Raw genomic sequence first — 11948 nt, forward strand, 5'->3', positions numbered from 1 at the left:
GGGCTTCTATCGGAAAACGTCCGATTAGCCATTGTGAAGCTATGTGCATTCCTCAATGCAATCTCTCAGAAGGTGATCGATCCAGAAATCATACCAATGCTAAGGAGTGATGTGGTGCAATGTCTTGTCAGTTTCGAGCTGGTGTTCCCACCATCCTTCTTTAATATCATGACGCACGTCCTAGTTCATCTAGTTGACGAGATTGTCATTCTGGGCCCCGTATTTCTACACAATATGTACCCCTTTGAGAGGTTCATGGGAGTCCTAAAGAAATATGTCCGTAACCGCGCTAAGCCAGAAGGAAGCATCTCCATGGGCCATCAAACAGAGGATGTCATTGGGTTTTGTGTTGACTTCATTCCTGGCCTTAAGAAGATAGGTCTCCCTGAATCACGGTATGAGGGGAGACTGACTGGAAAAGGCACGCTTGGAGGGGACTCAATAACATGCAGGGACAGATATTCTTGGTCTCAAGCACACTACACAGTACTAATGAACTCTACCTTGGTGACCCCGTATGTCGATGAACACAAGAACAGTCTGCACTCCAAACACCCGGAGCGGTGCGGCGACTGGATTACAAGTGAACACATCAGGACTTTCAACAGTTGGTTGGAAACACGTCTCAGAGGTGAGAACACTGTTTGTGCTGAGCTGTACTCGTTGTCCAGGGGGCCATCTTCAACTGTATTGACTTACAAAGGATAAGAGATAAATGGGAATACATTTTACTGTTGGGGAACGTTGCAGAAAATAAAAAAATTCTACGCTTTCACCAAGATCAATCTATGAGTTCATTGTTGGGGAACGTAGTAATTTCAAAAAATTTCCTACGCACACGCAAGATCATGGTGATGCATAGCAACGAGAGGGGAGAGTATTGTCCACGTACCCTCGTAGACCGTAAGCGGAAGCATTATGACAACGCGGTTGATGTAGTCGTACGTCTTCACGATCCGACCGATCCAAGTACCGAACGTACGGCACCTCCGAGTTCAGCACACGTTCAGCTCGATGACGATCCCCGGACTCCGATCCAGCAAAGTGTCGGGGATGAGTTCCGTCAGCACGACGGCGTGGTGACGATGATGATGTTCTACCGGCGCAGGGCTTCGCCTAAACTCCGCGACGATATGACCGAGGTGGAATATGGTGGAGGGGGGCACCGCACACGGCTAAGGAACGATCTTGAAGATCAACTTGTGTGTTCTAGGGTGCCCCCTTGCCTCCGTATATAAAGGAGGGAGAGGGGAGGTGCGGCCGGCCCCTAGGGGCGCGCCTGGAGGAGTCCTACTCCCACCGGGAGTAGGACTCCCCCCTCTTGCCTTGGTGGAGAAGGAAAGGGGGGAGGGGAAAGAGGAAAGGGGGGCGCCCCCCCCCTTCCTTGTCCTATTCGGACTAGGGGGGAGGGGGCGCGCGGCCTGCCCTGGCCGGCCCTCCTCTTCTCCCTCATGGGCCAGTAAGGCCCATTAACCCCCGGGAGGGTTCCGGTAACCCCCCGGTGTTCCGGTAAAATCCCAATTTTACCCGGAACCATTCCGATATCCAAATATAGGCTTCCAATATATCAATCTTTATGTCTCGACCATTTCGAGACCCCTCGTCATGTCCGTGATCGCATCCGGGACTCCGAACAACCTTCGGTACATCAAAACTTATAAACTCATAATAAAACTGTCATCGTAACATTAAGCATGCGGACCCTACGGGTTCGAGAACTGTGTAGACATGACCTAGAACTATTCTCAGTCAATAACCAATAGCGGAACCTGGATGCTGATATTGGCTCCTACATATTCTGTGAAGATCTTTATCGGTCAAACCGCATAACAACATACGTTGTTCCCTTTGTCATCGGTATGTTACTTGCCCGAGATTCGATCGTTGGTATCCAATACCTAGTTCAATCTCGTTACTGGCAAGTCTCTTTACTCGTTACGTAATGCATCACTCCGTAACTAACTCATTAGCTACATTGCTTGCAAGGCTTATAGTGATGTGCATTACCGAGAGGGCCCAGAGATACCTCTCCGATAATCGGAGTGACAAAACCTAATCTCGAAATACGCCAACCCAACATGTACCTTTGGAGACACCTGTAGTACTCCTTTATAATCACCCAGTTACGTTGTGACGTTTGGTAGCACCCAAAGTGTTCCTCCGGTAAACGGGAGTTGCATAATCTCATAGTTACAGGAACATGTATAAGTCATGAAGAAAGCAATAGCAACATACTAAACGATCAAGTGCTAGGCTAACGGAATGGGTCATGTCAATCACATCATTCTTCTAATGATGTGATCCCATTAATCAAATGACAACACATGTCTATGGTTAGGAAACATAACCATCTTTGATTAATGAGCTAGTCAAGTAGAGGCATACTAGTGACTATATGTTTGTCTATGTATTCACACATGTATCATGTTTCCGGTTAATACAATTCTAGCATGAATAATAAACATTTATCATGATATGAGGAAATAAATAATAACTTTATTATTGCCTCTAGGGCATATTTCCTTCAGTCTCCCACTTGCACTAGAGTCAATAATCTAGATTACACAGTAATGATTCTAATACCCATGGAGTCTTGGTGCTGATCATGTTTTGCTCATGGAAAAGGCTTAGTCAATGGGTCTGCAACATTCAGATCCGTATGTATCTTGCAAATCTCTATGTCTCCCACCTGGACTTGGTCCCGGATGGAATTGAAGCGTCTCTTGATGTGCTTGGTCCTCTTATGAAATCTGGATTCCTTTGCCAAGGCAATTGCACCAGTATTGTCACAGAAGATCTTCATTGGTCCCGATGCACTAGGTATGACACCTAGATCAGAAATGAACTCCTTCATCCAGACTCCTTCATTTGCTGCTTCCGAAGCAGCTATGTACTCCGCTTCACGTGTAGATCCCGCCACGACGCTTTGTTTAGAACTGCACCAACTAACAGCTCCACCATTTAATAAAAGCACGTATCTGGTTTGCGATTTAGAATCGTCCAGATCAGTGTCAAAGCTTGCATCGACGTAACCATTTACGACTAGCTCTTTGTCACCTCCATATACGAGAAACATATCCTTAGTCCTTTTCAGGTATTTCAGGATGTTCTTGACCGCTGTCCAGTGATCCACTCCTGCATTACTTTGGTACCTTCCTGTCAAGCTTATTGCTAAGCACACGTCAGGTCTGGTACACAGCATTGCATACATGATAGAGCCTATGGCTGAAGCATTGGGAACATCTTTTATTTTCTCTCTATCTTCTGCTGTGGTTGGGCATTGAGTCTGACTCAACTTCACACCTTGTAGTACGGGCAAGAACCCTTTCTTTGCCCGATCCATTTTGAATTTTTTCAAAACTTTATCAAGGTATGTGCTTTGTGAAAGTCCTATTAAGCGTCTTGATCTATCTCTATAAATCTTGATGCCCAATATATAAGCAGCTTCACCGAGGTCTTTCATAGAAAAACTTTTATTCAAGTATCCCTTTATGCTATCCAGAAATTCTATATCATTTCCAATTAATAATATGTCATCTACATATAATATCAGAAATGCTACAGAGCTCCCACTCACTTTCTTGTAAATACAGGCTTCTCCAAAAGTCTGTATAAAACCATATGCTTTGATCACACTATCAAAGCGTTTATTCCAACTCCGAGATGCTTGCACCAGTCCATAAAATGGATCGCTGGAGCTTGCACACTTTGTTAGCACCTTTTGGATCAACAAAACCTTCTGGCTGCATCATATACAACTCTTCTTCCAGAAATCCATTCAAGAATGCCGTTTTGACATCCATTTGCCAAATTTCATAATCATAAAATGCAGCAATTGCTAACATGATTCGAACAGACTTAAGCATCGCTACGGGTGAGAAAGTCTCATCTTAGTCAACCCCTTGAACTTGTCGAAAACCTTTCGTAACAAGTCGAGCTTTATAGACAGTTACATTACCATCAGCGTCAGTCTTCTTCTTAAAAATCCATTTATTCTCAATGGCTTGCCGATCATCGGGCAAGTCAACCAAAGTCCATACTTTGTTCTCATACATGGATCCCATCTTAGATTTCATGGCCTCTAGCCATTTTGCGGAATCTGGGCTCATCATCGCTTCCTCATAGTTCGTAGGTTCATCATGGTCAAGTAACATGACTTCCAGAATAGGATTACCGTACCACTCTGGTGCGGATCTTACTCTAGTAGACCTACGAGGTTCGGTAGAAACTTGATCTGAAGTTTCATGATTAATATCATTAGCTTCCTCACTAATTGGTGTAGTTGTCATAGGAACCGGTTCTTGTGATGAACTACTTTCCAATAAGGGAGCAGGTACAGTTACCTCATCAAGTTCTACTTTCCTCCCACTCACTTCTTTCGAGAGAAATTCCTTCTCTAGAAAGGATCCGAATTTAGCAACGAAAATCTTGCCCTCAGATCTATGATAGAAGGTGTACCCAACAGTTTCTTTTGGGTATCCTATGAAGACACATTTCTCCGATTTGGGTTCGAGCTTATCTGGTTGACGTTTCTTCACATAAGCATCGCAGCCCCAAACTTTAAGAAACGACAACTTTGGTTTCTTGCCAAACCACAGTTCATAAGGCGTCGTTTCAACGGATTTTGATGGTGCCGTATTTAATGTGAATGCGGCCATCTCTAAAGCATAACCCCAAAACAATAGTGGTAAATCAGTAAGACACATCATAGATCGTACCATATCTAGTAAAGTACGATTACGACGTTCGGACACACCATTTCGTTTTGGTGTTCCGGGTGGCGTGAGTTGCGAAACTATTCCGCATTGTTTCAAATGTAAACCAAACTCGTAACTCAAATATTCTCCTCCACGATCAGATCGTAGAAATTTTATTTTCTTGTTACGATGATTTTCCACTTCACTCTGAAATTCTTTGAACTTTTCAAATGTTTCAGACTTGTGTTTCATTAAGTAGATATACACATATCTGCTCAAATCATCTGTGAAGGTGAGAAAATAACGATACCCGCCGCGAGCCTCAACATTCATTGGACCACAAACATCAGTATGTATGATTTCCAACAAATCAGTTGCTCGCTCCATAGTTCCGGAGAACGGCGTTTTAGTCATCTTGCCCATGAGGCACGGTTCGCAAGTACCAAGTGATTCATAATCAAGTAATTCCAAAAGCCCATCATTATGGAGTTTCTTCATGCGCTTTACACCGATATGACCTAAATGGCAGTGCCACAAATAAGTTGCACTATCATTATCAACTCTGCATCTTTTGGTTTCAACACTATGAATATGTGTATCACTACTATCGAGATTCAATAAAAATAGACCACTCTTCAAGGGTGCATGACCATAAAAGATATTACTCATATAAATAGAACAACCATTATTCTCTGACTTAAATGAATAACCGTCTCGCATCAAACAAGATCCAGATATAATGTTCATGCTTAACGCTGGCACCAAATAACAATTATTTAGGTCTAAAACTAATCCCGATGGTAGATGTAGAGGTAGCGTGCCGACTGCGATCACATCGACTTTGGAACCATTTCCCACGCGCATCGTCACCTCGTCCTTAGCCAATCTTCGCTTAATCCGTAGTCCCTGTTTCGAGTTGCAAATATTAGCAACAGAACCAGTATCAAATACCCAGGTACTACTGCGAGCATTAGTAAGGTACACATCAATAACATGTATATCACATATACCTTTGTTCACTTTGCCATCCTTCTTATCCGCCAAATACTTGGGGCAGTTCCGCTTCCAGTGTCCAGTCTGCTTGCAGTAGAAGCACTCAGTCTCAGGCTTAGGTCCAGACTTGGGTTTCTTCTCTTGAGCAGCAACTTGTTTGCTGTTCTTCTTGAAGTTCCCCTTCTTCTTCCCTTTGCCCTTTTTCTTGAAACTGGTGGTCTTGTTGACCATCAACACTTGATGCTCCTTCTTGATTTCTACCTCCGCGGCTTTTAGCATTGCGAAGAGCTCGGGAATAGTCTTGTCCATCCCTTGCATATTATAGTTCATCACGAAGCTCTTGTAGCTTGGTGGCAGTGATTGAAGAATTCTGTCAATGACACTATCATCAGGAAGATTAACTCCCAGTTGAATCAAGTGATTATTATACCCAGACATTTTGAGTATGTTCACTGACAGAACTATTCTCCTCCATCTTGCAGCTATAGAACTTATTGGAGACTTCATATCTCTTAATCCGGGCATTTGCTTGAAATATTAACTTCAACTCCTGAAACATCTCATATGCTCCATGACGTTCAAAACGTCGTTGAAGACCCGGTTCTAAGCCGTAAAGCATGGCACACTGAACTATCGAGTAGTCATCAGCTTTGCTCTGCCAGACGTTCTTAACATCGTCAGTTGCATCAGCAGCAGGCCTGGCACCCAGCGGTGCTTCCAGGACGTAATTCTTCTGTGCAGCAATGAGGATAATCCTCAGGTTACGGACCCAGTCCGTGTAGTTGCTACCATCATCTTTCAACTTTGCTTTCTCAAGGAACGCATTAAAATTCAACGGAACAACAACACGAGCCATCTATCTACAACAAACATAGACAAGCAAAATACTATCAGGTACTAAGTTCATGATAAATTTAAGTTCAATTAATCATATTACTTAAGAACTCCCACTTAGATAGACATCCCTCTAATCTTCTAAGTGATTACGTGATCCATATCAACTACACCATGTCCGATCGTCACGTGAGATGGAGTAGTTTCAACGGTGAACATCAATATGTTGATCATATCTACTATATGATTCACGCTCGACCTTTCGGTCTCCGTGTTCCAGGCCATATCTGTTATATGCTAGGCTCGTCAAGTTTAACCTGAGTATTCCGCGTGTGCAACTGTTTTGCACCCGTTGTATTTGAACGTAGAGCCTATCACACCCGATCATCACGTGGTGTCTCAGCACGAAGAACTTTCGCAACGGTGCATACTCAGGGAGAACACTTCTTGATAATTTTAGTGAGAGATCATCTTAAAATGCTACCGTCAATCAAAGCAAGATAAGATGCATAAAGGATAAACATCACATGCAGTCAATATAAGTGATATGATATGGCCATCATCATCTTGTGCTTGTGATCTCCATCTCCGAAGCACCTTCGTGATCACCATTGTCACCGGCGCGACACCTTGATCTCCATCGTAGCATCATTGTCGTTACGCCATCTATTGCTTCTACGACTATCGCTACCGCTTAGTGATAAAGTAAAGCAATTACAGGGCGTTTGCATTTCATACAATAAAGCGACAACCATATGGCTCCTGCCAGTTGCCGATAACTTCGGTTACAAAACATGATCATCTCATACAATAAAATATAGCATCACGTCTTGACCATATCACATCACAACATGCCCTGCAAAAACAAGTTAGACGTCCTCTACTTTGTTGTTGCAAATTTTACGTGGCTGCTACGGGCTGAGCAAGAACCGTTCTTACCTACGCATCAAAACCACAACGATAGTTCGTCAAGTTAATGCTGTTTTAACCTTCGCAAGGACCGGGCGTAGCCACACTCGATTCAGCTAAAGTCAGAGAGACAGACACCCGCCAGCCACCTTTAAGCACGAGTGCTCGTAACGGTGAAACCAGTCTCGCGTAAGCGTACGCGTAATGTCGGTCCGGGCCGCTTCATCTCACAATACCGCTGAGCCAAAGTATGACATGCTGGTAAGCAGTATGACTTGTATCGCCCACAACTCACTTGTGTTCTACTTGTGTATATGACATCTACGCATAAAACCTGGCTCGGATGCCACTGTTGGGGAACGTAGTAATTTCAAAAAAATTCCTACGCACACGCAAGATCATGGTGATGCATAGCAACAAGAGGGGAGAGTATTGTCCACGTACCCTCGTAGACCATAAGCGGAAGCATTATGACAACGCGGTTGATGTAGTCGTACGTCTTCACAATCCGACCGATCCAAGTACCGAACGTACGGCACCTCCGAGTTCAGCACACGTTCAGCTCGATGACGATCCCCGGACTCCAATCCAGCAAAGTGTCGGGGATGAGTTCCGTCAGCACGACGGCTGGTGATGATGATGATGTTCTACCGGCGCAGGGCTTCGCCTAAACTCCGCGACGATATGACCGAGGTGGAATGTGGTGGAGGGGGGCACCGCACACGGCTAAGGAACGATCTTGAAGATCAACTTGTGTGTTCTAGGGTGCCCCCTTGCCCCTGTATATAAAGGAGGGAGGGGGGAGGTGCGGCCGTCCCCTAGGGGTGCGCCTGGAGGAGTCCTACTCCCACCGGGAGTAGGACTCCCCCCTCTTGCCTTGGTAGAGAAGGAAAGGGGGAGGGGAACGAGGAAAGGGGAGCACCGCCCCCCCTTCCTTGTACTATTCGGACTAGGGGGGAGGGGGCGCGGCCTGCCCTGGCCGGCCCTCCTCTTCTCCCTCATGGCCCACTAAGGCCCATTAACCCCCGGGAGGGTTCCGGTAACCCCCTGGTGTTCCGGTAAAATCCTGATTTTACCCGGAACCATTCCGATATCCAAATATAGGCTTCGAATATATCAATCTTTATGTCTCGACCATTTCGAGACTCCTAGTCATGTCCGTGATCACATCCGGGACTCCGAACAACCTTCGGTACATCAAAACTTATAAACTCATAATAAAACTGTCATCGTAACGTTAAGCGTGCGGACCCTACGGGTTCGAGAACTATGTAGACATGACCTAGAACTATTCTCGGTCAATAACCAATAGCGGAACCTGGATGCTCATATTGGCTCCTACATATTCTGCGAAGATCTTTATCGGTCAAACCGCATAACAACATACGTTGTTCCCTTTGTCATCGGTATGTTACTTGCCCGGGATTCGATCGTCGGTATCCAATACCTAGTTCAATCTCGTTACTGGCAAGTCTCTTTACTCGTTATGTAATGCATCATTCCGTAACTAACTCATTAGCTACATTGCTTGCAAAGCTTATAGTGATGTGCATTACCGAGAGGGCCCAGAGATACCTCTCCGACAATCGGAGTGACAAAACCTAATCTCGAAATACGCCAACCCAACATGTACCTTTGGAGACACCTGTAGTACTCCTTTATAATCACCCAGTTACGTTGTGACATTTGGTAGCACCCAAAGTGTTCCTCTGGTAAACGGGAGTTGCATAATCTCATAGTTACAGGAACATGTATAAGTCATGAAGAAAGCAATAGCAACATACTAAACGATCAAGTGCTAGGCTAACGGAATGGGTCATGTCAATCACATCATTCTTCTAATGATGTGATCCCATTAATCAAATGACAACACATGTCTATGGTTAGGAAACATAACCATCTTTGATTAATGAGCTAGTCAAGTAGAGGCATACTAGTGACTATATGTTTGTCTATGTATTCACACATGTATCATGTTTCCGATTAATACAATTCTAGCATGAATAATAAATATTTATCATGATATGAGGAAATAAATAATAACTTTATTATTGCCTCTAGGGCATATTTCCTTCATTCATCTAGCAACGAGAGAAAGGAGTGCATCTACATACCCTTGTAGATCGCGAGCGGAAGCGTTCAAGAGAACGGGGTTGAGGGAGTCGTACTCGTCGTGATCCAAATCACCGATGATCCTAGTGCTGAACGGACAACACCTCCGCGTTCAACACCCGTACGGTTGAGGAAGACGTCTCCTCCTTCTTGATCCAGCAAGGGGGAAGGAGAGGTTGACGGAGATCCAACAACACGACGGCGTGGTGGTGGATGCAACAGTGATCTCGGCAGGGCTTCGCTGAGCTTCTACGAGAGGGAGAGGTGTAGCCATGGGAGAGGGAGGCGCCAAGAGCATGGGTGCAGCTGTCCTCCCTCCCCCCTGTTTATATAGGCCCCTAGGGGGGCGCCGGCCCTAGGAGATGCCATCTCCAAGGGGGGCGGCGGCCAAGGGGGTGGCTTGCCCCCAAGGCAAGTGGAGGCGCCCCCACCCTAGGGTTTCCAACCCTAGGCACAGGGGGGCCCAAGGGGGGGGGGCGCACCAGCCCACCAGGGGCTGGTTCCCCTCGCCACTTCAGCCCACGGGGCCCTCCTATCCCGGTGGTCCCGGTACAATAACGGTGACCCCCAAAACTTTCCCGATGGCCGAAACTGCACTTCCTATATATAATTCTTCACCTCCGGACCATTCCGGAACTCCTCGTGACGTCCGGGATCTCATCCGGGACTCCGAACAACTTTCGGATTATTGCATACTTATATCTCTACAACCCTAGCGTCACCAAACCTTAAGTGTGTAGACCCTACGGGTTCGGGAGACATGCAAACATGACCGAGACGCCTCTCCGGTCAATAACCAACAGCGGGATCTGGATACCCATGTTGGCTCCCACATACTCCTCGATGATCTCATCAGATGAACCACGATGTCGAGGATTCAATCAACCCCGTATACAATTCCCTTTGTCAATCGGTACGTTACTTGCCCGAGACTCGATCGTCGGTATCCCAATACCTCGTTTAATCTCGTTACCGGCAAGTCACTTTACTCGTACCGTAATGCATGATCCCGTGACCAGACACTTGGTCACATTGAGCTCATTATGATGATGCATTACCAAGTGGGCCCAGAGATACCTCTCCGTCATACGGAGTGACAAATCCAAGTCTCGATTCGTGCCAACCCAACAGAAACTTTCGGAGATACCCGTAGTGCACCTTTATAGTCACCCAGTTACGTTGTGACGTTTGGCACACCCAAAGCACTCCTACGGTATCCGGGAGTTGCACAATCTCATGGTCTATGGAGATGATACTTGACATTTGGAAAAGCTCTAGCTAAACGAACTACACGATCTTTGAGCTATGCTTTGGATTGGGTCTTGTCCATCACATCATTCTCCTAATGATGTGATCCCGTTATCAATGACATCCAATGCCCATAGTCAGGAAACCATGACTATCTGTTGATCAACGAGCTAGTCAACTAGAGGCTTACTAGGGACATGTTGTGGTCTATGTATTCACACGTGTATTACGATTTCCGGATAACACCGTTATAGCATGAATAATAGACAATTATCACGAACAAAGAAATATAATAATAACCATTTTATTATTGCCTCTAGGGCATATTTCCAACAGTCTCCCACTTGCACTAGAGTCAATATTCTAGTTACATTGTGATGAATCGAACACCCATAGCTTTCTGGTGTTGATCATGTTTTGCTCTAGGGAGAGGTTTAGTCAACAGATCTGCTACATTTAGATCCGTATGTACTTTACAAATATCTATGTCTCCATCTTGAACATTTTCACGTATGGAGTTGAAGTGACGCTTGATGTGCCTGGTCTTCTTGTGAAACCTGGGCTCCTTGGCAAGTGCAATAGCTCCAGTGTTGTCACAGAAGAGTGCGATCGGCCCCAACACATTGGGTATGACTCCTAGGTCGGTGATGAACTCTTTCGCCCAGATTGCTTCATGCGCTGCCTCCGAGGCTGCCATGTACTCTGCTTCACATGTAGATCCCGCCACGATGCTTTGCTTGCAACTGCACCAGCTTACTGCCCCACCATTCAAAATATACACGTATCTGGTCTGTGACTTAGAGTCATCCAGATCTGTGTCAAAGCTAGCGTCGACGTAACCCTTTACGACGAGCTCTTCGTCACCTCCATAAATGAGAAACATATCCTTAGTCCTTTTCAGGTACTTCAGGATGTTCTTGACCGCTGTCCAGTGTTCCTTGCTGGGATTACTTTGGTGCCTTCCTACGAAACTTACGGTAAGGTTTACATCAGGTCTGGTACACAACATGGCATACATAATAGACCCTATGGCTGAGGCATAGAGGATGACACTCATCTCTTCTTTATCTTTTGCCGTGGTCGGGCATTGAGCCGAGCTCAATCTCACACCTTGCAATACAGGCAAGAACCCTTTCTTGGACTGATCCATATTAA

Source organism: Triticum aestivum, chromosome 2B (genome assembly GCF_018294505.1).
Source record: "Triticum aestivum cultivar Chinese Spring chromosome 2B, IWGSC CS RefSeq v2.1, whole genome shotgun sequence".
Taxonomy (NCBI): domain Eukaryota; kingdom Viridiplantae; phylum Streptophyta; class Magnoliopsida; order Poales; family Poaceae; genus Triticum; species Triticum aestivum.